At 36.5% G+C, this 26,889-nt stretch overlaps 2 protein-coding genes across 4 annotated transcripts in view; one reads left to right on the top strand and one right to left on the bottom strand.

The window, feature by feature from the left end:
* The window catches only part of LOC121304220 (alpha-L-iduronidase-like), a 50,083-nt gene that overhangs the window by 8,189 nt on the left and 15,005 nt on the right, over positions 1-26,889 (bottom strand). The gene's annotated exons all lie outside the window — the stretch shown is intronic.
* LOC121304207 (protein regulator of cytokinesis 1-like) overlaps positions 15,378-26,889 on the top strand; it is a 41,892-nt gene continuing 30,380 nt past the window's right edge. Inside the window, exon 1 of the mRNA XM_041235215.1 lies at positions 15,378-15,645. The gene's annotated coding sequence lies outside the window, so the exon portion shown is untranslated. The remainder of the gene's footprint in view (positions 15,646-26,889) is intronic.

Below are 26,889 nucleotides of genomic sequence, written 5' to 3'. Positions count from 1 at the left end.
TTGCATGTAACAGAGATCAAGGAAGGAGAGCGAGGAGACACGGTCCATGTGGGGAAAATAAAAAGAATATTTACATACATTTTGTTGTGTTACAACATGGAATCAAAATAGATTTAATTAGGAGTTTTTGCCACTGATCAACACAAAAAAATCCATAATGTCAAAGTGAAAAATAAAATCTATAAATTGTTCTAAATTAATTGCAAATATAAAACAGAAAATAACTGATTGCATAAGTATTCACCCCCTTTGCTATGACACACCTAAACAAGCTCTGGTGCAACCAATTGTCTTTAGAAGTCACGTAATTAGTTGAATGGAGTCCATCTGTGTGCAATTAAGGTGTTTCACATGATTTCAGGTTAAATACACCTGTCTCTGGGAGGTCCCACAGTTGGTTAGTACATTTCCTAACAAAAACTACATCATGAAGACGAAGGAACATTCAAAGCAAATCTGGAATAATGATCTTCAAAAGCACCAATCAGGGGTAGGATATAAGAACATTTCCAAGGCATTGAATATCCCCCAGGGCACAGTAAAGTCCATTATTAAGAAATGGAGAGAATATGGCACAACTCTGAATCTGTCAAAAACTGAGTATCCGGGAGAGAAGGGCACTAGCCAGGGAGGCCACCAAGAGGCCTAAGGCAACTCTAAAGGAGTTAGCCCTCCACGGCTGAGCTGGGAGACGCTGCGCATACGGCAACAATAGCCCGGGTGCTGCACAAAACTGGCCTTTATAGGAGAGTGGCAAAAAGAAAACCATTGTTGAAAAAAACTCAAATCAAATCTCAGCTAGAGTTTGCCAGAAGGCATGTGGGAGACTCTGAGACAAAGTGGAAGGATGAGAATCTATGGTCTGATGAGACCAAAATAGAGCTTTTTGGCCTCAATGCTAAGCGCTATGTTTGCTCAAGCCTAACACTCCCTACCATGAAGCATGGTGGTGGCAGCATCATGCTATGGGGATGCTTCTCTGCGTCAGGGCCTGGAAAGCTCATGAAGATAGAGTGCAAAATGGATGCAGCAAAGTACAGAGAAATCCTGGAGGAAAACCTGCTGAAGTCTGCAAGAGACCTGGGACTTGGGAGAAGATTCATCTTCCAGCAAGACAATGACCCCAAATATACAGTCAAAGCCACACTGTAGTGACTTAAAAACAAAAAGTCAGTGTCCTGGAGTGGCCCAGTCAAAGCCCGGACCTCAATCCAATTGAGAATATGTGGAAAGAGTTGAAAATTGCTGCTCATCAAAAGGTCCCCATCCAACTTGACGGAGCTTGAGCAATTTTGCAAAGAATAGGCAAAAATTGCAGTGTCCAGATGTGCAAAGCTGGTAGAGACTTATCCAAATAGACTCATGGCTGTAATTGCTGCCAAAGGTGCCAATACCAGATATTGACTCAAGAGGGTGAATACTTATGCAATCAATTATTTTCTGTTTTGTATTTGTAACTAATTTAGAACAATTTGTATATTTTATTTTTCACTTTGACATTATGGACTTTTTGTGTTGATCAGTGGCAAAAACTCCTAATTAAACCCATTTTGATTCCATGTTGTAACACAATAAAATGTGGAAAAGTCCAAGGGTGGTGAATATTTTTGAGAGCCACTGTACTAATAGTGCAAATGCAAGAAGGTGTGACTGGAAAACCGCTTTGCTGCCCCGTTTATTAGAGAACATTTACCGTTTACCTCCAAGAGGTAGGAGTTTGTTTTGGTTTTGCCATGTTTGTTGTATAAATAATGTTGTATTCAATAAATGTTTACTTACGTGATGACCCCACTTAAATGCATTCAAGGTCCCAGCACAGACACACTTACGCCATGGCATTTGAAAAGTCGTAGCGACACAACAAAAAACTTGGAATACAAATATGAAAATGGTCATGTGTCGATTATGTACCTAATTTGACCTTGTGTAATGTTTGCTAATAAAGCAAGCTGGTGTATAATTCACATCCATATTGCTGTTTACTATTCTTTCGCTATTTGTTATGTCGGCCACTGCAGAAGCAAGACAGCTTTATACACCACATGCAAGTTAAAAACAAAAGTGTTTCATCCCCAAACCCCATGATACGAACAACCTTTAGACAAACATTTTGGATATTCCCTTTATCAATGTACTGAAGCCTTTTAGCCAAGTTAAAACTGAACAAACACTGACAAAAAATATGTTTTGCCAAATCATGGTATGCCAAGGTTTACATTTACCATAAAACCATTAAAACTCAAGGGCAGTTCCTTTATTCAAATGCAATAGTATAAACAACACATGATGACAGTGCATATTTGGGAACTGAAGCTTGTCAGGCAGCGTATGAGTATGCTTCTTTGTCACTATTGTATATGCCGAGTTGTAACTGGGTTAAACAAATAAGATATAATTTTATTCATTATTGGCATTGAAGGTATTTGTGCACCATTTCTAACAAAATAAGCATCATTTTATTAAAAAAGCGTACTGTATGTTCTGAACACACTCTTTACAGGTAATGCAATCTTACTCTAGGAAAGCTTGTCTTTAGTTCACCCTCGAAGCAACTATTGCAAAAAAATCAAGCTAAGTTAATAATAATGAACAAAATCTTTGATCTACATATTTATAACATTTGTCTTGTATTTCCTAACTTTGTTCTGACTGTTTTGCACGATATTCAAGGTGCATCTCTGTGGAACAGTATGGGTTAGATTTGTTAAGCATCACAGAGGACAGTACTACAGAGGAATTATGAAAATATGAGATTCCTACTGGCCGTGTCAATCTCACATGCTGCTCTATCAAGGCAGTTTGGAGTAATTTTACATAATGATGTCAGCTATGTATAGCAACTTTTAGATTAGAATATGATTTTGTTTTCCAGGTTATTCGGTCCAACAAGGTCTGCTCATTTTTTTTTTTCTTAACTAGAATTTATATTTATTTATTTATTTTTAAAATAGTACACATTTCTTCTCTCTTCTCATAATGTCAGCTGCTGATTTTGCTTTTGGGGATTCAGTTTGATTCAGCATTAGTTTTTGTATAAATCTTATACTGAATAGGGAGGTATCACATGATGATGTCATTGCACCAAGTGAAAAATGATCAGCAGTCAGCAATCAACACATCCATATATTTATGTTTGCAAAATATGATTTAGAAATGTTGAAACCAGTCACCCTTAAAAAAAACAAAAACAAAAAAAACAGGTTGTGCGATACCCAGTATCAAGTTGCCTCGGTTGTAATCACACAACTAGAACCATTAATATGTGCATCACTTTGTTTAAGAACTCGCTCTGGAGATGCAATATGTATTGAGTGTTTTCCCCACTGATTATACCACTTACTTTTACCACCATAGATGCATAGGTCACATCTGCCCTCCATATGGATGGCTTTGACCATCCGACCAAGGGATCAGCTTCACTGCTGTAAAGAGGGACCGGTTTAAATCCATGGAAATGCTTTTGGATCTCTTGTGTCGTCTCTACTTCTTGTTCAAGTATGTGAAGGGAACTACCTCTACCCTGCAAACAAATGCATGTTAACTCAATCTCATATCCACTCAGTATGCAGCGCTGTTCTCAAATCACCAACCTTCAAAACAGCCAGCATGTGCCTTAAATTGAAACATCTGGCTACAAATTCACGTAGATAGCCAAGAAACCTGATGCCCAAAAGTGGAAATCATTGTTGCTACACAACGCTAGACCGGTTCCTTTGAAAGAGGGTAACGACAGGCAATCCTGTTCCAGCGAGTACTATTATGTTTTTAATAAAACTGATTTATTACAGCATTAACAGGTCTCACTTTTATGAAAACTCAGATGGGCAATACAAACTAGTCTCACTTTGACATGAAGGGATGATCAGAGCTTCTTCAGATTGGCTTTGGGTAAAGCAAATTTTCTGCATCTCGATGCAGGACTGGATTAACCTATAACCAAATTATGCTATAGCGTAGAGTCCTAGGCAGAATTGGGGCCCATATGAGGTCTCCGTTTGTTTGGGACATTTTACAAAAACTGCATGTGGGCAGGACACACAGAAAAAGAGGCGCACAGAAGCTTCCTTTCAGTTATTTTTTTTTTCTTTTATGACGGCTAGGCATTCCTTCTCGATTACAGCATACCTGGTCTCTGACTCTCTCACGCAAGCCAATTCCTGCTAATAAATGTACAACACCAAATGCCCCACGCCCTCCTTGGAAAGATCAGTCCCTAGTCCTATGTCAGAGGCATCAGTCTGCAGGATAAAATGTATGGGCAAGTCTTCACAACACAGACAGAGAATGCAGGCAGCAACTGCTGGTGGATGTTGCATGCTTGCCATTAACAAATAACAGCACTCCTTTTTAGTAAGGAAGTACTGTACTACTATTTTTAAGCTTTTATAGTGCTCTGAAATATTACCTACTTAGGTTTATTTAATGTTTGAAAAAGTCTGTGAAATGTCAGAGAAATTCTATTTTTATTCCATAACCTACCCGCGAAAAATATGTAAATTCTCAGCGATTTAAGCAGACCCCTAGGTATAGGCCCCCAGATTAATCAATATGCCAATAACACCATTTACCATAATATGCACAGGACCCCCGATATATGGGTTAGCGTAGAGCCCCCATGTCCTTAAATCCTGCTCTGCCTCAATGGGATCATTCTCAAGACAAGATTTTGGCTACCGAAAAATGTAATTTAACCCCAAGCCGATGGGGTCGTATTTCAGCTTGGGACCCTAACATACATTGACCTGTTTGCACATACCATGTTTTTTATTTATTTATTTATTTATTTTTTAATTGTAGGCTTTGTGAAATTTGCAATTTACAAGGTTCATATAAAAGCACACAATGGCTTTCACCGTTGTAATAAAACTGTTACTGTGCAATTTGGAGATTATTGACAATTGTTTACTTTAAATTGTACAGGGCGATTTCATAGATTGCACAATACTGTCAGAACATTGCAAAGGCTGCATCGTTTATGTATCATGTTGTATATGTACAGTGTCTGTCAAATGTTTCCTTTGCATAACATCTTTTGTATCCTCCAGTCTATTTTTTACCACTCTCCCCTCTCTCCTTCACCTCCCCCCCCCTCCTCTCCCCTTACCCCTCCCCCTGTTCTCCAGGAAGTTTGGTGTCAATTGTTAAATGAAGTACAACCCAAATGTTACAAAACAAGAAATTATTAACACAAAAATAGTCTAGTCAGTTAAGGTCTTGGATAAATCATACTGTTATTTTAACTAGATTTAACGCCAGTCTCTCCAGTAAAGAAGTTGGTCTCATTAAAGCAGTGGCTGAGCACGGCCCAGCAATAAGGTGTGTGTTGGGGAGAGTGGCATGAGTCCCCAGGACCCCCAAAGTGAAGGAAGGGGCTGACTTCCTTCAGAACAGGCATCATAACAGTTGAGAAACCATGAAGACACAGAGGGAAGAAAAAATAAAAGAAACTAAATGCACTAAACTAAACCTACCTGGTTGTTACATGATACACAGTCAGCACCGCCTAATAGGGATACTGGTAATCAGAATTTCTGCTTAAATGGGTTACAGCTCTAGGAGACGGTTCTTTCCAATGTTATGTCGTTATGTCGTTTAATTTGGACGGCACTTTGATTAACTGGGATACAGGATTTTCAAATGACGATCCGAGATCGCTTTTCAGAGCAAGAAAGCATTATTTTGTATTTCATGTAGAAATAAAAAGCAGCAAATTATTTTGTTAAGGAATAAAAAAAAAACAATTGACTCATATTTTAATTGATGTATTTAACATTTAATCATAACTTAATTTAGAAACTAAAACAATATGACTAATGTCTCAAATGCCTCTCGTTTAATTGGGACAGCCGCTTATTAGGATATTTTTACTTTTCCCAAATTGTACCAATTAAGTAGTGCCAACTGTACTGAATCTAGCCGCATGTGCATGAAAATAATTAAGGTTCATAAAAAGAAACATATCCAATGGAAAGTGAACTGGCTTGCTATTTTTCCTTTAGTAGTGCGTTTTTAAACTTCTTCTAGTGGATCCTAATACAGTGCTTTACTCAAAGAACACCCAGCTTTCACAGGCTCGATTTCTGAATAGTTTAAGGTGGATTCTAGACATCTGAATGGACTTTGTTTTAAGTTTATGCCTCCTGTTCCAAAGATGTCATTTTGCGTGAGCAGCAAATTTAGCTGAACCACATTTTCACAGCCATGTTTTTTAAGATTTTCTTTTCTTCACCCTTTACTTAAACAGCCCTGTGACGTGAACATTTTGGTTCATTCCAGGTTTCGAAGTTCCACTGGGAAACATACCCTAGACCATACTTATCTGAAATCAAAGTTTAAAAATCTATGTTATAACAAAAGGCACTGCCAATAAATGTCTATAATGTTAATGACCTTTTCAGCAGATAGCAAACTATATTAAATATATTAAATACAATTTCAGAGAATACATTAGCACATTTACACTGCAAGTAAGTCTTGCCCTTATGGATATGATTAAAAGAACTGACATTTTTTTGGACAAGGAGTTTTTAGAAAAGCCACAAGTATTAATAAGGTTGTTCTCTGCAAGAACAGCACCTTGGAAAACCATTTAGTGTAAGGGTGCTGACACAGCACAGTGCATGTTTTACATCTACACGATTCTTACTTAACCATGTGATCTATCTTCTGTAACAAAAGATCATTGATTCTATTTATTGATTTTATTTTGTTGAGCTTACTGATGTATCTCTTTGCGATAACTGCCACCCTGTTCTTCCATTCCACCACCTGCTTTTTATCTTCAAAATCAGTAAAATAACCAGAGGCACTCCCCATCAATTCAAAACCTGAAATCAATGAAACACAACTGGGGAATTTAGGAAACACAGAGACATGGAAAAAAGGACAATACAATACTAGGCAAAAGATAAGACGCTACCATTTTTATGTCCTTACAAAAAAAATTATACTCTCACTATTTAGTAAAGATACATTATTCCTTATTTGAATTTTTTCACTCAAAACAGTCAAAGTGTCCTATGGAGTGAGTGACTGTGTCCAAAGGCATGCTGTAATAAAAACTAAGTTAATGCTTAAAAAATGCAAGATAAGGTTCCTAAACTAATTCTACATGGATAGCTTGTGCTACTCTCAAATACAGTGTTCAATTGTATTTCCAAAAGTATTTATTTAAAAAAAAATGTTGACACCAAAATCAGTGTTCAATGGTGTGACGATGAATTTGCTATGAAATTCAGGCATTTTTGGAGACCCCTACACTTCATTTATGGCATCAGGAAGTCAGCAGAACCCCTACAAGTTATGTTAGTCTCTTACAAATGTAATTCAAATCAAGTCTATGCCTCCCTGCAGAACATGTACATTTTTTGTGTCCTTTGGTGTGACACATAGAAAAGGAATTTATATTAACAAAAAAGAGTAAAATGGCTTATTTTACATTGAAAATAAATGAATATCAATAGGTTCAACGTCATGAGATAATGTATAGGTGGCTTCATAAGTGCCTGTTCAGAATCAGAAATAGAAAATGTTCTATGATGTGACAGTTATTTAACATCACACCATAGGACACTAACTTTTCCCCTATGGGTTTGTTAGCCTCCTAAGAGATAGTATGCCCTTGTATAATCTATAAAGGCAGCAATATATGATTTACCAAGAATTTCTTTAGGATTTTTAGTGATAAATGTATCATATTTTGAAATACAGCTTATGCTTTGCTGGAAAATGTTTTACGAATAGAACAGATGGCCACTAGCAAACTGAGAACAGCAACGTGTCGAGCAAGGATCAATAATGATCCTGCTAAGAGAGAGAGTGCTTGCTGGCAAAAAGACGAATGAGGTATATTTAGGGCTTCTGATTTTCATTTGTTGAAAAAAAACTGAAATTGGTGGACAGCCAATAAACACCAGAAACCACTGGAAAAACAGTGGAAATGGTTAATCAATTCACGCTGACTTTATCCTTTTCCCATTAAAAAATAAAACCTACTACAAAATAATAATGAATTCCAGTGCAGCTGGGCAATGTCCCGCCTTCCTGACATGTATCTATCATTGATTTGTTCTGAATACTTTAAATCCGCCCCAACTACTGACTGACAGCACATTTCCTCATTTCTATTGGGGACTCTGCTTGATTTGGTTTTGGGCAAGGTGACAACAGTAATACATAGAGATTTGACAGCTACAGCTTAGTTTGGCAAAAAAATAAATAAAAAATAAAAAAAATTCCATCTTTTTCAAGCGAATTTTGCTGTCATACCATAGGACATTTTTAGGCCATTATATAAACTAAATCCTTTAAAAATGTGATATAAGTTTGATCTGTTGTGGACAAATGTATTTTCAGAAAGGTAAGACCTGAAACAATCCAATGGAAGGCGAGTTCTGGTGGTTTTTCAAACTTTCATATTTTTCAGTTTTGAAAACCTTATCTTTCACCCGATAAACACATATTAAACAGGCAAGGTGAAAAGCCACCATGTTAACAAAGGCTGGTCCTGTAAATGTATATAGTCTATGGGTTGTCCATTTTATGCAAGTTGAAGTGTACAGCAAAATTTACCTGGTCTTAGTCAGGTGATATTATCCTTATTTATAAATATAATAAATCTATATATATATTTCTATATATTATATTATATATAGAGATAGAGGATATATATATATATATATATATAGATATATATATATCTCTATATTATATCAGATATTATATATAATAGATATATATAGATATAATATATACACACACACACACACACACACACACACACACACACACACTACCAGTCAAAAGTTTGAGTACACTTGCTGGAAACTAGGTTTTTTTCATAATTGACAATGTTTTACGTCGTATACGTTTCTGTAAATACTTGAAAATGAAATCACACTTTTTTCAATATACAAAACAAAACATAAGGAGTATCAAAGCAATGTTCAAGAAAATTGAAAATTGTCTCTAAATCTTGGATTCCTCAAAATAGCTAACAAGTTTCAGCAGAAAATCACCCGACATGTCTTCCCAGCTCTTCTGGAGCGATTCTCAGAGATGTAGGGCACTTGTGGGTAGCTTTGCTTTGACTCTTCTGTCCAGTTCGTCCCATACAAGTTCTATGGGATTGAGGTCTGGAGACTGGGCAGGTCAGGTCATTAGATTGAGTTGTCCTTCATTTTCCTTCTTCGCCAGATAGTTCTTGCACAACTTTGCCATGGACTTGGTAAAGATCACCAACTCTGTCACCAGCAAAGCAACCCTAGACCATGACAATGCCTCCTCCATGTTTGACAGGGGGAACCACACGTGCAGAACTCATGCGCTCACCCTCTCTCTGTGTCTTACAAATACTCGGCGGTTGGACCCAAATATTTCAAATTTTGACTCATCGATCCATAAGACCGACTTCCACTTCTCAAACGTCCAGTTTTTGTGTTTTTTGACCCAGGCAAGTCTCTTCCTCTTATTCTGCACTCTTAACAATGTTTTTTTTGCAGCAATTCTTCCAGTTAGGCCAGCTTCATGCAATCTCCTCTGAACAGTTGATGTTGAAACATCTGTACTTCTGGTAGCATTTAGCTGAGCTTGTATTTCGACGGTTTCGCAGAATTCTGACTCGTATTAACTTGTTCTCTGATTCTGAGGTCATCCTTGGCCTGCCTGACCTTGTTCGGTCCTCATGAGTGCCAGTTTCTTCAAATTGTTTATTGGTCTTGGCCACAGCAGTTACAGACACTTGCAAAGTTCTTGCGATTTGTCTTAAAGATTGACCTTCATTTCTTAAATTACAGTCTTTTTTCTTTGCTTAACTGAGCGTATTTTGCCATTTTCTGCTCCCTTACATTCAGGAATGACAAACTTGTGCCTATGCTACCTATATTTGTAGTAATCATGGACCCTCACCTGTTAACAATAATTGGTGACAAAAGGTTAATTAGGTAACATGCTAGTTAACTCAGAGAACATCTAACAAATACACTTTTATACTTAGGCCAGTGTTCTAACACTGTGTTATACACATTTCAGACTTTTAACTGACTTGGGTTTCAGACTGAAATCCCCTTGCTTTGGGTGACCATTTCATTGAAATTGACAAGATTTCCATTTTCATTTAAAAATTAAATTTTTGAATGCAATTCACTTATGATTATCAGCTTATATAAGTACACATATCATATAATGAAATATTAAGTGTTTATAGACCGTTTTATACAGTTAAAAGCATAGATAATCATGAAAAACCTGGTTTCAAGCAGGTGTACTCAAACTTTTGACTGGTACTGTGTGTGTGTGTGTGTGTGTGTGTGTGTGTGTATGTATATATATATATATATATATATATATATATATATATATATATATATATATATATAATATGTGTGGATATATATATTATAATAAACAGAAATATATAAAACGTCTCCTTATATTATGTTTAGTTATAAAAACACTGTTGCAAGCAGAAATTGAAAATAATTTAAATGCTGCAAAAGTTATGGGCTTGTGAACCACAGAACCTTAATACATTACTGACTGTTAGCATTGCTAAAAGTGCAACTTTGTGTTCATAGTCCAATGTGATCCCAGGTCATCTTCTACAGTCCAATGTACACGCCCAAGTTGAACATCCATAATATACATCTGTAATTCATTTACTGTGCAGCAGGAGTTCCCAGACTTGTTTTTACCAGAGGCCCACCTGTTCAGCTACATTAGGCACTCTGACCCACTATTAGCACTCCCTGGGAAAATGTCAAATTAAAAACATTTCATATGTTTAAACCTGTAACATTATAAATAAACCTAATCTAAACTGGCCTTTATTCATTTGAATACATATTGTGAAAGATGGAAATCACATAAAATATACACTGATGGAAAATTGAAACACTTAAATTTTAGTAAATAAAATAAATTGCAAAAACTAAAACAGATGTTTTTGTCAAAGCTATAAAATTAGGCACTTCTGTAAAACTGAACATTTTAGAAATGCAGTTATTTTTCTTGGTCATCAAACAAGAAAGAAGTGCATGTATCTTATTATTTCCTATTCATAAATACCTGAACAGGAATCACTGTTGAGTAAAACTAGTACAACGTGCACAAAAACATAACTCTTAAATCCTAACACAGTGTAACTAAAACGTCCAACCATTACCTCTCACGCTGAACTGTCAGGCATAAAAAGACGAATGCGCACAAAACAGAGGGAAACGAGAGCCTTGCAGAAGTCGGCACTACTCTGTGCAACCAAATACAACTTGCAAAATCACATTTAGTTGGCTTGCAACACCCCCCCCCCCCCCCCCCCCCCCCCCCCCCCCCCCAATAAAATAAAATAAAATAAAATAAAAATCGGAGAGCACCTGCGCCACTTAACCAAAAGAAAACTTATGAAAATAAATCCATCTGAAGCGAAATTTGAATTAGTCAAAAAACTTTTTTTTTTTATTATTATTATTTTCCAACAAAACATATTCTAGTGTTATTTTAAGACAACTGTGAATGGGCCAATAATTAATAAAATAGCAGTATATCCAAACATTTTAATAAATCAATTACCGGCACATAACAAGATTTATGAGTTTGATTAATAACTTGACTTGGTTACTATTGAAACATATGTCAAAGTACACTATTTAAAATGTTAATAGCTAATTAGTCACAAAAACGTACTTCATAGGCATCAATCGAATTTTTAAATGAATGTTATCAAGTATAAAAGTTAGTATGAAAACACTTCTACAAAATAATAAACTCATTCCAGCACCTCAAAACTGAGCCCACTGTACAAATGCATTCAAGCTCCTGTAGCTGCCTTTTTGTTCTTTATACTTATTCTTTGGCAGTGGATTCGACATTATAATTGTATTAATACTTACAACTCTGTCTACATCTGCCAGCAGAGCGATCACATGACCTGAACACTGTCCTATTGCAAGAACCAGGGTTGCCAGATTTCAGCTGGGTTTATAGCCCAAAGTCACTTAAAAAATAGCCCAATTCATTATTTTAACTGAAAGCAAGCTTATCAACACGTAGGCCTGTGCATAAAAACGCAATCAAAAGCTTTCGTAAGAAAAGATACCTTATATAAATTTGATAGAAAACTACAAGCCCCAGATACAGCTCATCCACACGTCAACAAATGTGTATGGATCCTCTGAAGGGACAAATCAACATTCATACCAGACCAGCAACCGAATTAACAGCGTGACCCCTTTATTGAAATACTAATGCTGGTACTGTATCCTAAACAATATTGCAAACATGAAAACAATTTAATCTTTTAAACTTATACACCAATCTAATTACATCAACCCGCGACTCCTTAAGATTTCCTGCGGCTGTGTTTTTAAAGTAGCCCAATTCCGCGCGAAAACAGCGTACCTGGCAACACTGGTCATTACAACCCGCCTACAGGTAAGCAATCTGTTAGCTCTGACTTGTGAATTTCTGCTTTAATTGACAGTCCGCCAAGACTCCCTTACTACATTTTTCTACAGTTACAGCAGCCATCGGCGCCTGCATTTCATGAGCAATAAAGTTAAGGAATAGGTGACTGGCAAAACTGTACAGAGCCAAAAAAAAAATCTATTCAGAATGTACTTTGATACCATACTAATATCAAGTTAAAGTATTACGTGCTGGACAGTCTCTGAAATGCCAAAGATTTTTCTTCATTCTTACTTCACTAGTATACTATTATAAGTGTCCTCCCCTGACCTGGTTGATAGTGAGTTCTTGTGCAAGGCTAGAGGTGTTGGTCGAGTCCTGAATTCAAAATGTAATGTCTTTAACAAAAGAATCATCTTTAAGAAGAGTTTTTTTTTTTTTTTTAATAGCATCATAATACATTCCGAAACCGGAACCAACCACAAGATGAATTTGAGAAAGGTGCTAAACTATATAAACGGAGTCAGTTTCAAATGTTCTGTGTACCTTGGGTTATGAAATGTAAAAACTGCTTCTCACCCCATAATGGCCCATTGAAAAAGTAGTGTATCTTCACATTGCCTTAACACTGACTGAACTCGAGAGACAGGAACTAAATTAATGTAATCAAGTCAGTCTGATTATAGCTAGCGTCCATGAAGGGTTCCTCATCAGTCTTCCAGAAAATGAAAACAGTTATAACAAGTACAGGCAAACATGTGTTTTACTTTTTTAAATTAATTATTTGCAATTACCAAATATATAGTACACTTATAATTGATCTAAAAAAAAAAAAAAGATCCAATCAGACTTAAAACTGCCTGTTTTTGGGCATTGATAATTTACACAAATCTTAGTTTTAAGCTTTCATTTGAGACTTAATTAGAAGTTACCAATGTGTGGTCAAAGGGACCACTTCTAATTTATGTCAGCAAAAAACAGAAAAAGTAGTACTAGAGCCAGCAACTCACACCAACTAACCATTTTAGAAACCCTGAAAAGAAAACAGTCCTGGACATCTTAACCCCCAGCTTACAGTGGCTTTCAAAACTATTCATCCCCCTTGGACTTTTCCCCACGTTTTATTGTCTTACAACATGACATCAACATGGCATTAGTTTTTGCCACTGATCAACACAAAAAGAAGTCCATAATGTCAAAGTGAAAAATCAAATCTACAAATTGTTCTAAATTAAACAAAAAAGAAAATAATTGATTGCATAAGTATTCACTCCCTTGAGTCAATATTTGGTAGAGGCACCTTTGGCAGCAATTACAGCCATGAGTCTATTTGGAGAAGTCTCTACCAGCTTTGCAAATCTGGACACTGCAATTTTTGCCCATTCTTCTTTGCAAAATTGCTCAAGCTCCATCAAATTGGATGGGGACCTTTGGTGAACAGCAATTTTCAACTCTTTCCACATATTCTCAATTGGATTGAGGTCCGGGCTTTGACTGGGCCACTCCAGCATATTGATCATGTGAAACACCTTAATTGCACACAGGTGGACTCCATTCAACTAATTACATGACTTCTAAAGACAATTGGTTGCACCAGAGCTTATTTAGGTGTGTCATAGCATTTAGAACAATTTGTAGATTTTATTTTTCACTTTGACATTATGGACTTTTTGTATTGATCAGTGGCAAAAACTCCTAATTAAATCCATTTTGATTCCATGTTGTAACACAATCAAATGTGGAAAAATCCAAGGGGGGGTGAATACTTTTGAGAGCCACTGTATGTAGGAAGCTGCAGTCACCACTAGTGAGGGCTGTCAGGCTCAATGAGGTGCTGTTAGATTTGTCATAACTTGATTTATGTTACTACCAGTGCATTACAATTATTAAGGATGTTGATATGAACCGTCTACATGCAGCAAAGAGTGTGGTGAAAATGCTGTCAGTGTAGTGCTATGACTGCCATTGTATGCAAATATTGGTATCGATTTGGAATTTTATGAAAATGACAGTTTCTCACGCCAAAAAGCCGTACAGTTGACCAAAAACTCAAATACAAATAGCCCCAATGACCGGGAAAAATAATGAAACAATGTGGCAGTAAAATGGTTAGTTGTACTGAACATAAAGTAAAAATTTCAAAGCGATCAAAACCAAAAAAATCATGTTATCACAAACTGGCAAAGTAAAATGTACTGTTTTATTTTCATTACTTTGAAAATATGAAGTTGGCATCTCAAACAGCTAAAGAGTAAGTAGTGGGGTTCCAAAAATGTTCTGCTAAAGATAACAAAGATTTGGTTGATAATTCACTGACGGTGACAATAGAATTTCTTTAAAAAGTGGACATAAATAAATGAAATAGTCTACTATTTAGCATATACTGTTTTTCAGGTAAGCATTTAAATATTTAGGAACATCTGTAGTATAATAACTAGAGAAAATATCAACTTTGAATGTGGCAATGTAAATATATATATATATATATATATATATATATATATATATATATATATATATATATAATATTAATACATACATTCTATGTTTAAATCGTGAAATATTTTAACAGACCTATTTTGAGACTGAAATGCTGTGAAATAAGCCATTGTTTACTGTGAAAACAATGCAGCCCTGGATACGAGCTGCTAAAGGAGTTGCATTGGTGGCATGGCTCTCCTCAGAGTGATGCTTAATAAATGTGGTTGTTAAAGTGCCATTAACTCCAAACCTTCCAACCTCATTCAAAACAAACAAGGCTATTTGATAATGATACTGACGGTACAACTATGTTCTATATCAACAAATAACCAGAACAGTTAGGATTGAAACAAAAGGATACTGTGAACTGTGAACTACAGTAACTACAGTAACTGTCAGCTAAACACACAAACTCAGCCCCTAACAAATAAACACACACATACATAACATATGCTCGGGTGGGAGATTAAACAATGACACAAGCTAAACAGGACTGCACCCGAGGCAGTAGGGACAAAGAAACCCTGCTCTGCATCTAAAACTGACATTGATTACATCAGAATCCACAGTAACCAAACTGAAGCAAAAAAAAAAAAAAAGGCGGCCTATCACTCCGACAGGAAAATGAGGCCCAAGTCTAGCTGAAGGACCCTCACACAGTAAGCTTTTGTGCTACTGCAGTCTAACGAAAGCAGAAACAGAGCCACAGCTCTGAAGGTATGGAACACACAGCAACATCAAAACAGAGTGGTTTCATAGGAAGAGGTAAGTGCTCTTGTTTTTTTATAAAACTGTAAGGCGATGTACACTATTTACCAGTATATAAATGTTCCATCTTTGAGATGCAGTAATTTAGCTACGAATGCAAGCAAGCCTTAAAGAAATGCATGTGTGATTCATTTTAACAATGATGGGTGTTCTAGTTTCATTTTTATATATATATACTCAAATGTAAAAAATACTCAGTTTCAAATCAGAAATCATACAAAATATTAGAACAAATTAACTGAGCAAAATAAATATCTTCAGGTTCAATTTATTAAGATTGATGCTTCATAATTAGATATCAGTGGTAATTGTGACAAAGATTAAGACCGGATACAATCACGTTAAGCTGCAAAGTATTTATTTTAATTCCTAATTTCCTGAACGAGAGGAGATCAGCACACAGTGCTAGAATAATATCACTGTCAGAGACAGGTGGAAGTGGAGAATTAGGCAGCTGTTAAGTCTACTCCAATTAATGCACTCAGGGTCACTTACTGTTGCTCACAGCAGCTTAGTTTACTAGAATTCTATGTTTCAATGTCATCATACTGCTCCTTGATTTTTACATTTCATCTGGTCAATGAATCTCAAAAGACAGTATAAAGAGGTCCATGTAGAGCAGGATTCTTTTACACGTTTAAAGTTCTGTTACAGTTTAAATCATTATCTATGCACCTGTTACCCACACACAGGACCCCATTTTTATTCTGTTTGCACTTACATTTTACAACTAGCAAGAAATGACTTACAGCAAGAGCAGGTACAATCAGCTGAATGAGCATTCCAAGTGTTTTCTTGCTAGTTTTAGTCACCTTGCTGAAAAAAAACAGGGGCAAAGAGATGAGAAACCGGGCTCTCTGTCAATAAATTCGGCCACTGACCCTGGTTATTTCATTTAAAAACAGTGGTTACCTACATGTGGAGAAGCTGCATGGAAGCATTCTGATCAATCTCACTTGGTGACAGGATCAATGAGGGCTATGAAAGGGAAAGTAACTTCAACCCATGCATGCACAGAGCTCAAGATTACCTGGGGGTTGGGTGGGTCAAACCCCCTTAACCAAATCAGGGTGCCTTTTTGTGGGAGATTGGGATTGCCTGGGTTTAACTTTTATATTTGAACGGCTTCAGTTGTCTGGAAGAAATGACACCGGAGCCTTTCGAAAAATGTGTGTGTGTGTGTGTGTGTGGGGGTATGAATTCTCTTAAAAAAAGTATAATAATTGTAATGCAGCATTTCTATGGATAAATGAACGCAATATAACAATTATGCCAAATATTAAAGCAGGTTATATACTGTATTTATAGTCTACTGATTATTTAAAAGTTTGCAACAACAACACTACTATGACTTATTATTATTATTATTTATTATTATTATTATTATTATTATTATTATTGAGCTTGTTATCTGAATGTTGGTGAGTCATCCCAAAAACATAATTTAATTTACTTCAAAACAAATGAAAAGTTTGTTTTGTAAAACAAACTAAAAAGAAAATGTCCATGTGCATCACTTACACTGATAAAGAATATTAAACATCTGTCTACAAAGTATTTGTTTAGCTTTATAGCCTACCTAAAAGGCAAGCTATTTATTAAGATACAGTTATTTACTGCTTCGGACACAAATTACGAGAAATGGTAACATGTTTCAACAGTCTTATACAGCGTTACGAGCTGCAAAGTCGGCTTCCCTGCGTTCACTGTTAGCTATAAACGTGTCCTTATTTCTTCCAACATTCACAGTGTTAGTTCTGTCTGTACAGTATGCTTATCAAAGCCACTGCATTTAAAGTTGTCAGCATTTTTGCCTTGCTGTGGAGATTGGCTCCTGCAAAAATAATGTAATATGTTGCCTTGTTTTATTTTATTTTTTGGTGGCAGTGAAATTAAGATTTTCACTGCCTCGTCCACAAAATTATCACCTTCACTTTTCCATTCTTTAAAATTATCCAAGTCCTCTGTCTATTTCTCACACTGAAAAAAACTCTCAAAGCAGAAGTACACTGAAAGCTTGCCTGTCTGTCTGCCACTGAACTGAGTGACGTATCGCTATCCCAAAAACTGAACAGTGCTGATCACAGCTGCTGTTCACGACTCTGCTCTAAACAAATTCCCCGTGGGGAAGAAAACTAAACCAAAACTTAAATATCAATTAGAAAAGATTTTCTAACATTTACAAATCGAAGACAACATCAACTGCAATTACATTACTGCTTGGGCAACACACACTGAATGGAAACTTTTTCTAGATCAGTTTTAAATAAGAACTTTTATAACAATAACCACAACATCTGTTTTTATTACTTTATTTTAGTGCTTGGACAAATATCAGAACATTTGAACGAATACTTTTTGACATGTATTCGGATACAAAAATCAATCATGTTCATATTCTGTAGAAATGACAAATCCTTTGTACTTATTTACCGCCTTTCTTTTATGTGGAATGTAATAAACAAGATCAAAAACACTGAGGTTTTTCCCCTTCATTTTACGCCATTTCCACGTTTGTTTTATTTGAAGTGTTTAACGTTACATTTCAGTTTTTGTTTGCTTGTTCAACTACAAAAAAAAGGCACCACAAGTAAACTTCATGTTATTACTTTATGAAAATGTGTCTTTGGCCAGTCTTTACTGTGAAGAAACGGCAATGACAAAGAATGAAAGTATAAATAACTCCCATTACATGAGAGTAGATGTTAAAACTTCATGCCGATTTGAACTCGGCTCTCGCCAAGATAAGTACCGACTAAGACGTAGCTTTAGAGTAAACTAATGTGATCCATCCGCATCCCCATCCATGTGTGTTACTTTCCATCTGATGATGTAGATATCCTTCTGTCTGGTATTGATGGCTGAAGTGTAATGCTGGTTCAAGGGATCAGCTTATTTTGCCTCCCCAGCACATCAGCACACACAACGGCTGCAATGTTTGCTCCGGGGATCAACCACATTGCGATCTCCCCAGCATGACAACCGTCTGGATTGAGCTAAGTAGGGTACATCTCTGGGGTCTTCAAGTGGGCACCTTCCATCCTCTGTGTTTCGTCGACTAGTCCACAACACCTCAAGAGGGCTCGACAGTGATTTTGGCGTCCAGGCATCACCTCCCTCCATCCCATAAATAAAATGTGGTGTCAACTGTATGTACTATTTATTTTGGGAATAAACAAAACAACGTTTAACTTGAACTGCTATTTGGGATCCTTTGCTTTGTAGTTAATTCACGAACATATTGTAACATCTTGCTGTAAAATAGGCGCACACACACACACACACACACACAGGGGCCACGCCCTGCTGCTATGCTGTCACTGCCTGAGTTCTTAGCAATATAACAGAAGTGCATCTTTTACGCTGTTGCTCAGTTTCATATACAACAAAACTAATTAATTTATTTGTATATTCTTGAACAGGGGCACACTTACAATAGTGGTATTTAACAGAGTTGTATCCACTGATGGTCATGTGGATATAAACAGTCAGCCAATCAGGAATTGCTGGAGATTGCCGACGTGTGTGTCCAACTTGTAAACTGACTTTTAAATGGCCATTTTCAGATGCTGTATAGTTATGGTCTTCTTTGTCTGGCTCAATAGCCACCGCCCTTCAGCTGGGTCCTCCACAGTGCTGCTTAAAACCACAACGTTTTGCTTCAATATCTGCAACTTTTGTATTTGCAGTGTCCCCAAGGCTTTTTGGTTTCTTCCAATTGTGCAATCAAACCTGCTATTTGCACAAAATTTGCCTTCACGATGCTACACTTAAACTTTAGGCCGAGTAGAAGCATAGGGCTTTCATGCTGGCACTTTTCTGCTCACACTGATCAAATCAAGCAAAGAGAGCATTCAAATGATCGTGTAGGTAAAGCACTTTAACTAGGAGTTCCACCTGGTTAATACTGGCTACAGATATAAAACAGCAGGCAGCTCTGGGTAGTTTTCCTTTAGGAAGCGCTTATAACTAGACTTATGTTTTTTTTTTTTTTTTTTTTTTAGAGTGTGAACTGTCCTAATTTTGCCACAATTGAATTCAACGCAGTCACGCCCTCCACAAAAACATTTCCAGCAAATTGGAGTTTGTGAGCAGTAAAACAATTTATCATATATGGTTCTGAATCACTGACAATGGCAGATGCACTGATTTGCAGAATGTAGCTTGGCAGGTTCTTTTACCAGCGGTTGCATTTTAATTAACTTGTGTGACCTGTTGAATGACAATGCTTGTGTTTGTCTCCCGCTCCAGCAGATAGTTACAAAATCAGCACATCATTATATACCAGCAACGGCATAATCCCATCATGTTCAAATTCTTTGCAATTACTTCCATTAGTAACACTTGGTTTAGGCATTTTACATCTGACGGCAGATCAGTATGTCTGAACAACTAAATTGCACTGTATCAAAATACTTTTGTGATGTTACAACTATTAGACATGTCTACTTAATTTGATACTGTATCCATGGTAACAACAGATTCTTCACAACCATAGTTGTGTAACCCCTACTTACAAGCCCTTTAACCAGTACCAATTAACATGGGACTAAATCAGTAACCAGCGCTAACTTCAACACTTAAACCTTAACTGGGGTCGACCACATAGCTTGCTGATTTACATAGTTTGGAATAGACAAGTTGTAGCAAAATAGGGCTATCCTAGTTTAAAATCCCCTCTGCTTTTTATCTACTGTCAGTCAGGCTTGGTGCTACTTGCTATAACAGGGTTCATACACTTTTTCAACATCAGAATTCCATACTTTTTCTAGACTTCCATTTGTTTTTTATTTCTACTAGTTTTTCGATAGTTATCCACATAGGCTGGCAGCCGCAGAGCATTATAGCTTTTTGATCCAGAGCATAAGTTACACCTGGTTTTCTAAAAATATTTGTCAGAAGCTGGAGGTGCATATCTAGCAAGACACAATGCAGGTATGCAAAAGAGAAGATGTCCAATATTTGAGAACTACATTGGATTATTTACAAAAAGAATATTTAAAAAAGTTGTATACTGCAAGTATACTTGTGCCAAAATAGGATAGTATAATGGTACCAATAGTATAGTAAAACCAAACAGCTTTGTTTCAATTGCAAATGTTAATTTAAATAGTGGTTCCTTATTTAGAGCTCTAAGAGCCAAAATCAGCAGCTGTTAAATGTATTTATTTATTTTTTAAATCCGTATTTAAATCGTACAATGAAGGTCATATAGCAAGGATGTAAATAGTATATCTACACTCGGCTGACAAGATAAGAAAATATGAATCTTGGTGAGCAGATTACAGTAGCTTGTAATTCCAGTCTGTAACTCTGTTTACAAAAATCATAGTCTTCAATATAAATGTATATACTTTGTCTGTCACAGTGTCCAGTTTGCCCTTCGTAGAGTCATGTGACATATAGCAGTGCACTGACTGGATAGGACTGCTTGAGCTGTCAGGACATTGTCACGGGTGTTACACGGGGCAATCCTCATGGGATTTGGTCGCAAGCAATATAGTTGCTACTAGTAAATTGCCTAGATAGTTGCTGCTAGAGCTGCTGACCTACTTTCGAGATCAATTTTCATTTTCATTCTCCTGTGAAATATTCGCTGAATTATTTTCATTTCCCCTTTCAAGACGTTCATAATGGAGACATGGTTTTTCAAGCATTTTCAAGACCTGGAAATCAGTTTTCCCATACTTTTTCCAGACTTCCAGATTAGCGTACAAACCCTGTATAAGGGCTGTCAGTCATGCAGTGTCCATGGCCTTGACGCCACCTACTCAGATCACTCTGTGTTGTGTAAAGATGTGTACTCTCAGGCTCGCTGGTCAGTTCAATGGCACTTTATTTTGTCCTCCTGCAAATAAAACACATTGGGAGGGACGGTCTACAGGGCTTTTCATAAACACAGCACAGGACAGGAAAACACTGCATGTAGCTTCTGAATTAACATTCTCGTGAGATTCCCCCAAGTGAGATCTAGCACCCCTCCAGCTAGCTACTGGGTTGTAATGCAAACCAGACCTGTAAAACAATAGGCTGGTAACTACACTGGTACAGCATTAAACTACACTGCCTACAACTAATGTCCTGTACTGTTTCCCCATAGATTAGTATTCAGATATTTAACTTAAAATACCCTTGTTACACCTGGAAAGACTTTGTTAATATTTTCTGTAAAAAACAAACAAACACATTTTTTAACTTCAAACGGTGATTTTGTTTATTTTAATTGTATCCACTGATTTTGTTTTATTTTGTTTTCTCTGCTGCTTTAAGTTTTATTTAAGGTTAAAAGACACAGGGCTCTACATATACTGATATGCTGATGTAAGAACATAAGAACATCATTTATGGAGCAGCAAATATTACCACTGGCTGAAAAACAGTCAGCGTTTTAGAATATATGTCTTTGGACACCACACATCTTGTACACTATTATTAAAATGTCAAATATTCATGACAAACACGACCGAGTATGATAGTCTTTGCTGTATGTGATATCTCAACCAGTGACCACAAGAAAACTAATATTTTACTTTTAAATGTAGAGCTTTGTAAGCAAAGAAAAGATAATAACACTGTAAAGGGGTGGTGTTTCAAGGGTCACAAATTCTAGGGATATTAAGTTGTATAAAAAGAGTAATGTATTGGAAGACATTATGTTCATTCTGAGGAGTGTCATATTTACGGCTGTTGGGTCAAGATCTAGCTAAACTGTAGTGGCAAGGTAGCAGAATGTCAAAACAGTGTTTTGTAAAGAAAAAGGTTGGGAGCTTATGTTTGTTTAACATGTGTGTGATGAGAAAGCTCCACTCATCCTGTTTCTTTTTTTACAATTATCACATTTCACCCTCTGATGACTTGTACCTTGTTTCCATAGTCAAGCCAAATCGAGTACAGCCTAATCCCCACCCCCCCACCCCCCCACCCAAACACTACATTTCCATGTTTTTGTTTTTGGGCCGAGTAGAAAATACGTTTCTAATCATGGAATCCCGGGTCTTAGCAGCAATCCCTATATAAGCCAGTGTCAGCTGCAAATTACGGTTAGAAAAAAACAAAATAATAGCTTACCTGTAATTTAACTCTGGGATAAAAAAACAAAAAAACAAAAAAACACGACAGCACATTCTGCAACGTGGAATCATGATGAAATGTTATCACTGATTACTGTTTGGGGAGATCGGGTCATTCAAAGTCAGCATCAAGGATCTTTTCGAAATCAAAAAGTGTTTCAAAATATAAGTCAAGTTCTACTTTCTATGGGTATGAGTGGGAATGCGCTCCAATGTAGGGAAAAAATCAAAGACCACAATAACAATGTGATTTTAGGACAGCGTCCAATATCACAAGACAGTCTGCAGTGAATTTTCTGGAAAAGTGTCCATTGCCGTGTTTGGTGATAACAATGTTACAATGTCAATAATGGTGATACAGTAATCTGGTTACTATCTGGCCACCTCTCGCGATAACATGAGTGAGACTTGTCTACCTCACACAATAACTTGAGAAACTCAGGAAATGTAATTTTTTTTTAGCCAACTCCCGTTGCGCCTTAACTCGAGTTTTGGAAAATTCAGGCTAACCCAGGAGCATTTGAGTGCACTCGAGTTGGCTTCACTTTGGAAACGAGGTATTGGTGGCATTTTTATAATAAAAATTGAAATTTTACCAAAATATGAATAAAAAGAAATGTAACAAAATAGCAAAAAGCTTGTATTACCACCAATGCTGTAATACTGCGACCATGTGTTGTTTGTGAGTACATAGCATGCAGGGTAAAGAATGACATCATGTTTTATGTTATGTTATCTTGTTACACCCCAAACAGAGCAGGCCAAGGTAATTAAAGTGAAAAGTGCATTTGTTTTTGAGTGACAATTGAGGTGTCTCCAGATACCTGTCGGATTCCGACAGGAGTCGAGAACTTGGTGCCAGGGGCGCGGTCGAGGAGTAATCTTCAGCTCCAGACCAAATAATACTACATATTCCGACCAAATTAATTATGCAGGAGAAGCGATAATGCACAATCAAAAGCTTAAAAGCGAGTAATGTTTATCCTTTTGATGTACATGCTATATCCTTTATCTGTTTATTATCCCATGTTATCAGCACTTATGGACATCTGACATCATAATAATGTCACTAGCATAGACAGAAGTATTGGCACCCTACACGTAATACAGTATAATAGTCCATGAAAGTACTGTACAAAGGCTCCTAACTGAAGCCAAACTAACCGTCTCTGCCCGTCAACTATCTTTTGAAACCACTTCCGACTCACTGTAAAAAATATCCATGAATTAATAAACAGTAACAAAATATGATTGAGAACACATCATAAAACAATAAAACAGAGAGACAATACCATAAGGACTAAATCCATCAACCTAATATATTAGTTTTCCAAAAGACTTAACTGTATTCCAAAGCAGTAGCTGTAATGCTTTAAACGTCTTTCTTCACATAATCGTGTTGTCAGCAGATATTGCTAACATATATATATTAAATAGTGTGCAAATTTATGCAGAGAGACAGTTGATATATGTGAAGCCTAGGTAAAGTCAAACAGAAGTTAAACAATCAGGGCCTTTTAGGCCGTTTTAACCACCTCTTAATTATTCCCTAAGGATCACTGGCTTAGTTCTGAATACACTTGACCCTTTGATTCCTAGGTAGAATGGCCATATCTGTCTTAAATCTTAAACTTAAAACCATAAACCTGCTCTTTTTGTAGTTTCATACTGACACAGTTGAAATTAGCAAATCAGAATATATGATTAAAATGGTTTCTTACTAGTTTTGTAAGATATGTACAAGTATTTTTTTTTTTGCTTTTAGAAAAAGGGTGGAAACTATACTAGTTTTTAAGATCCTCTGTTCTAAATAACCAAAAAAAAAAAAAAAAAAAAAAAAAGCCTGCTACTTTGCAAATAACTGTACAGCTATGGCCAAAGGTTCTGCAGCACCCTATAGCAAGGGGTTTTCAATCTTTTTGAGAAACTGTAGCCCTTCTGTCTGGAGGTTTCAGCTCAAGAACCCCTTTACAATTTTAGCTCTACTGAATGGTACCACAGCTGCAATAAAATACAGAATAATCAGATTAACATATTGTTGCCCCCCGCAAACAGTATGCTTAATTCTTAAAGCTTGCAATTAAAAAGTCTTTGGGTGCACAGAATCAAACGACAGTATTTGGGAATCTCTTTTGAAACGCTTTCTATGCAGCAAAATTATAAATAATCCAAAATAGTCTACATTGTAAATGTTTAACACGTTACCGTGCACTTCCCATCTCAGCATAACTGTGTGCCATTTAAATTTTTACAGTATCAAAACACATTAACCTCAAGATAAAGCTATAATAAACCAACAATGATAAGCTTATTTGTTTTACTAAAGCTAACATAAAAATGATCCAATGGGTATAACTTTGTCACTTTGCACTTTCTGTATCAATTTCAAACACCGAAAACAAATTCAACCAGCCGCTATTTCATAGTCGAATGAAACCTGCTGAATAATGTATGGAAGGTCACCGGGGTCAAAAATGCATTACTTAGTACACATTCTAATTTGACTTTAGTACGACTTGAAATTCTAATTATTACGCACAATCAGATCACTGAAAATGAAACGATGAATTTAAAGAAAACTGTACGTGTAATAAATTAACGCTGGGCGATGTCTAATTTTTCACTATAGATATATCATTAACCAAAAAAGCAGATGAATCGATTTATCGACGTCATGAAAGGGCAAAATAAATAATATATAATTTATTTATTTTTGCATATTAAATTGATTACATCTGTTATATATATTTACCTTATTCATTTGTATCATTTGGGGGTCAAAGCAAAATCCCTCCAAAAACAAAAATATATAGTTGTTTAAATTCATAACAACCAATCAAGAGAAAAAAAAAACTCATTTTAAAAAAGTTATCACTGTCCACAGCAGTTTAGTAACAAGAGTGTTGTCCATGGCTTATATTTTAAATGTGTTAAGGAACATGATAGTGTCCACATTTTATTTTAATTAAACTGTAAGCGATGACTGGCACTTGCTTACAATCTGCCCAGCATTACTGACGTTGCCAGAATGCTTCACACTTCTGACAAGAGATGCTTTTGGAACAATCTTGGTTGTTTTTCTTAATTTTTACTCCGAGGTTGTTCAGATGAATAAACACAGACTTTGTTTGAAGTTTTGTAGGGTGCCATCCCGTTAAATTATCACACAGATTGGTTGTGTTACCGGGGTATCCCAAACATTATTTTCTTACCATCTTTAGAAAATAATTGCCAAACATCGAAAGGCACTGTATTTGTAGCTCGGTCGATAGAGTATTTGTAACTCTAGCACAATGCTCTTAACTTGCTCTGTTACTCTGAAGACTCCTGCACAGATGCAATCCCATCAGTAAACACTCACATGGGGCGGGGCAGGGGGGAGAAGGTGAGCTCAAAATCACATGCAGATTCAGCGAGTCAGACCTGAGGGGAGCAGAGCAGCTCTGCGCTTAATGCAAAAAAAAAAAAAAAAAAAGAATCGCCAATTCCAAATTTAATAAAAAAATTACTTTCCTTTGCTTAAACCCTTTACACAAAAATGATGCATAGGCTTGACTATCGATAGTTATTACATGATAGAATAAATCGATGCATAGCCTCAGCCTTATAAATTATCCAATTAAATTTGTGGCTATATGGACTTGGCATTAGGCATTTATCTAGTGGACTTCTGGCGGACTTGAGGCTGGCAGGGGAGAGTGTAGCGTGCACGGGGGAAGGCAGCAGCAGGGCTGGTACGTGATGTAATCACATACAGAGACATGAGCTTGATATACGATCCTAGCAAAGTAGCCAGTTCTTTTGTACAGCAGCATCAGTGCTATGCTTCAGTGCGAGAGGTCCAGGGTCGTGCCCACCCTACACCTGTGTGTGGATTGCCTCGCCCTGTGTGATGCGCCCACAAAAGCTCTACAGGCACATCTTAATACTGACCAAACCCTGACATGAGTCCTGGGACTCTCTCAAGCATTGAATTAAAACTGTATCAAATTGTTTCGTGGTCACAATACAATGTATGACAATCCATGTGATGCATTTTATTAATATCATAACCTTTGAAAATTGAGCGTGACAATGTGACTATACAAGTCAAATACTGAATTGAGACCAAATTATTCCGCTGACTTTTCCGCTCATATAATACAGTGAAACTAACAATTACATTCACACA

Source organism: Polyodon spathula, chromosome 2 (assembly GCF_017654505.1).
Source record: "Polyodon spathula isolate WHYD16114869_AA chromosome 2, ASM1765450v1, whole genome shotgun sequence".
Lineage (NCBI taxonomy): Eukaryota > Metazoa > Chordata > Actinopteri > Acipenseriformes > Polyodontidae > Polyodon > Polyodon spathula.
Note: the sequence above shows the minus strand (reverse complement) of the source record. Positions and strands in the feature narration are given on the sequence as shown.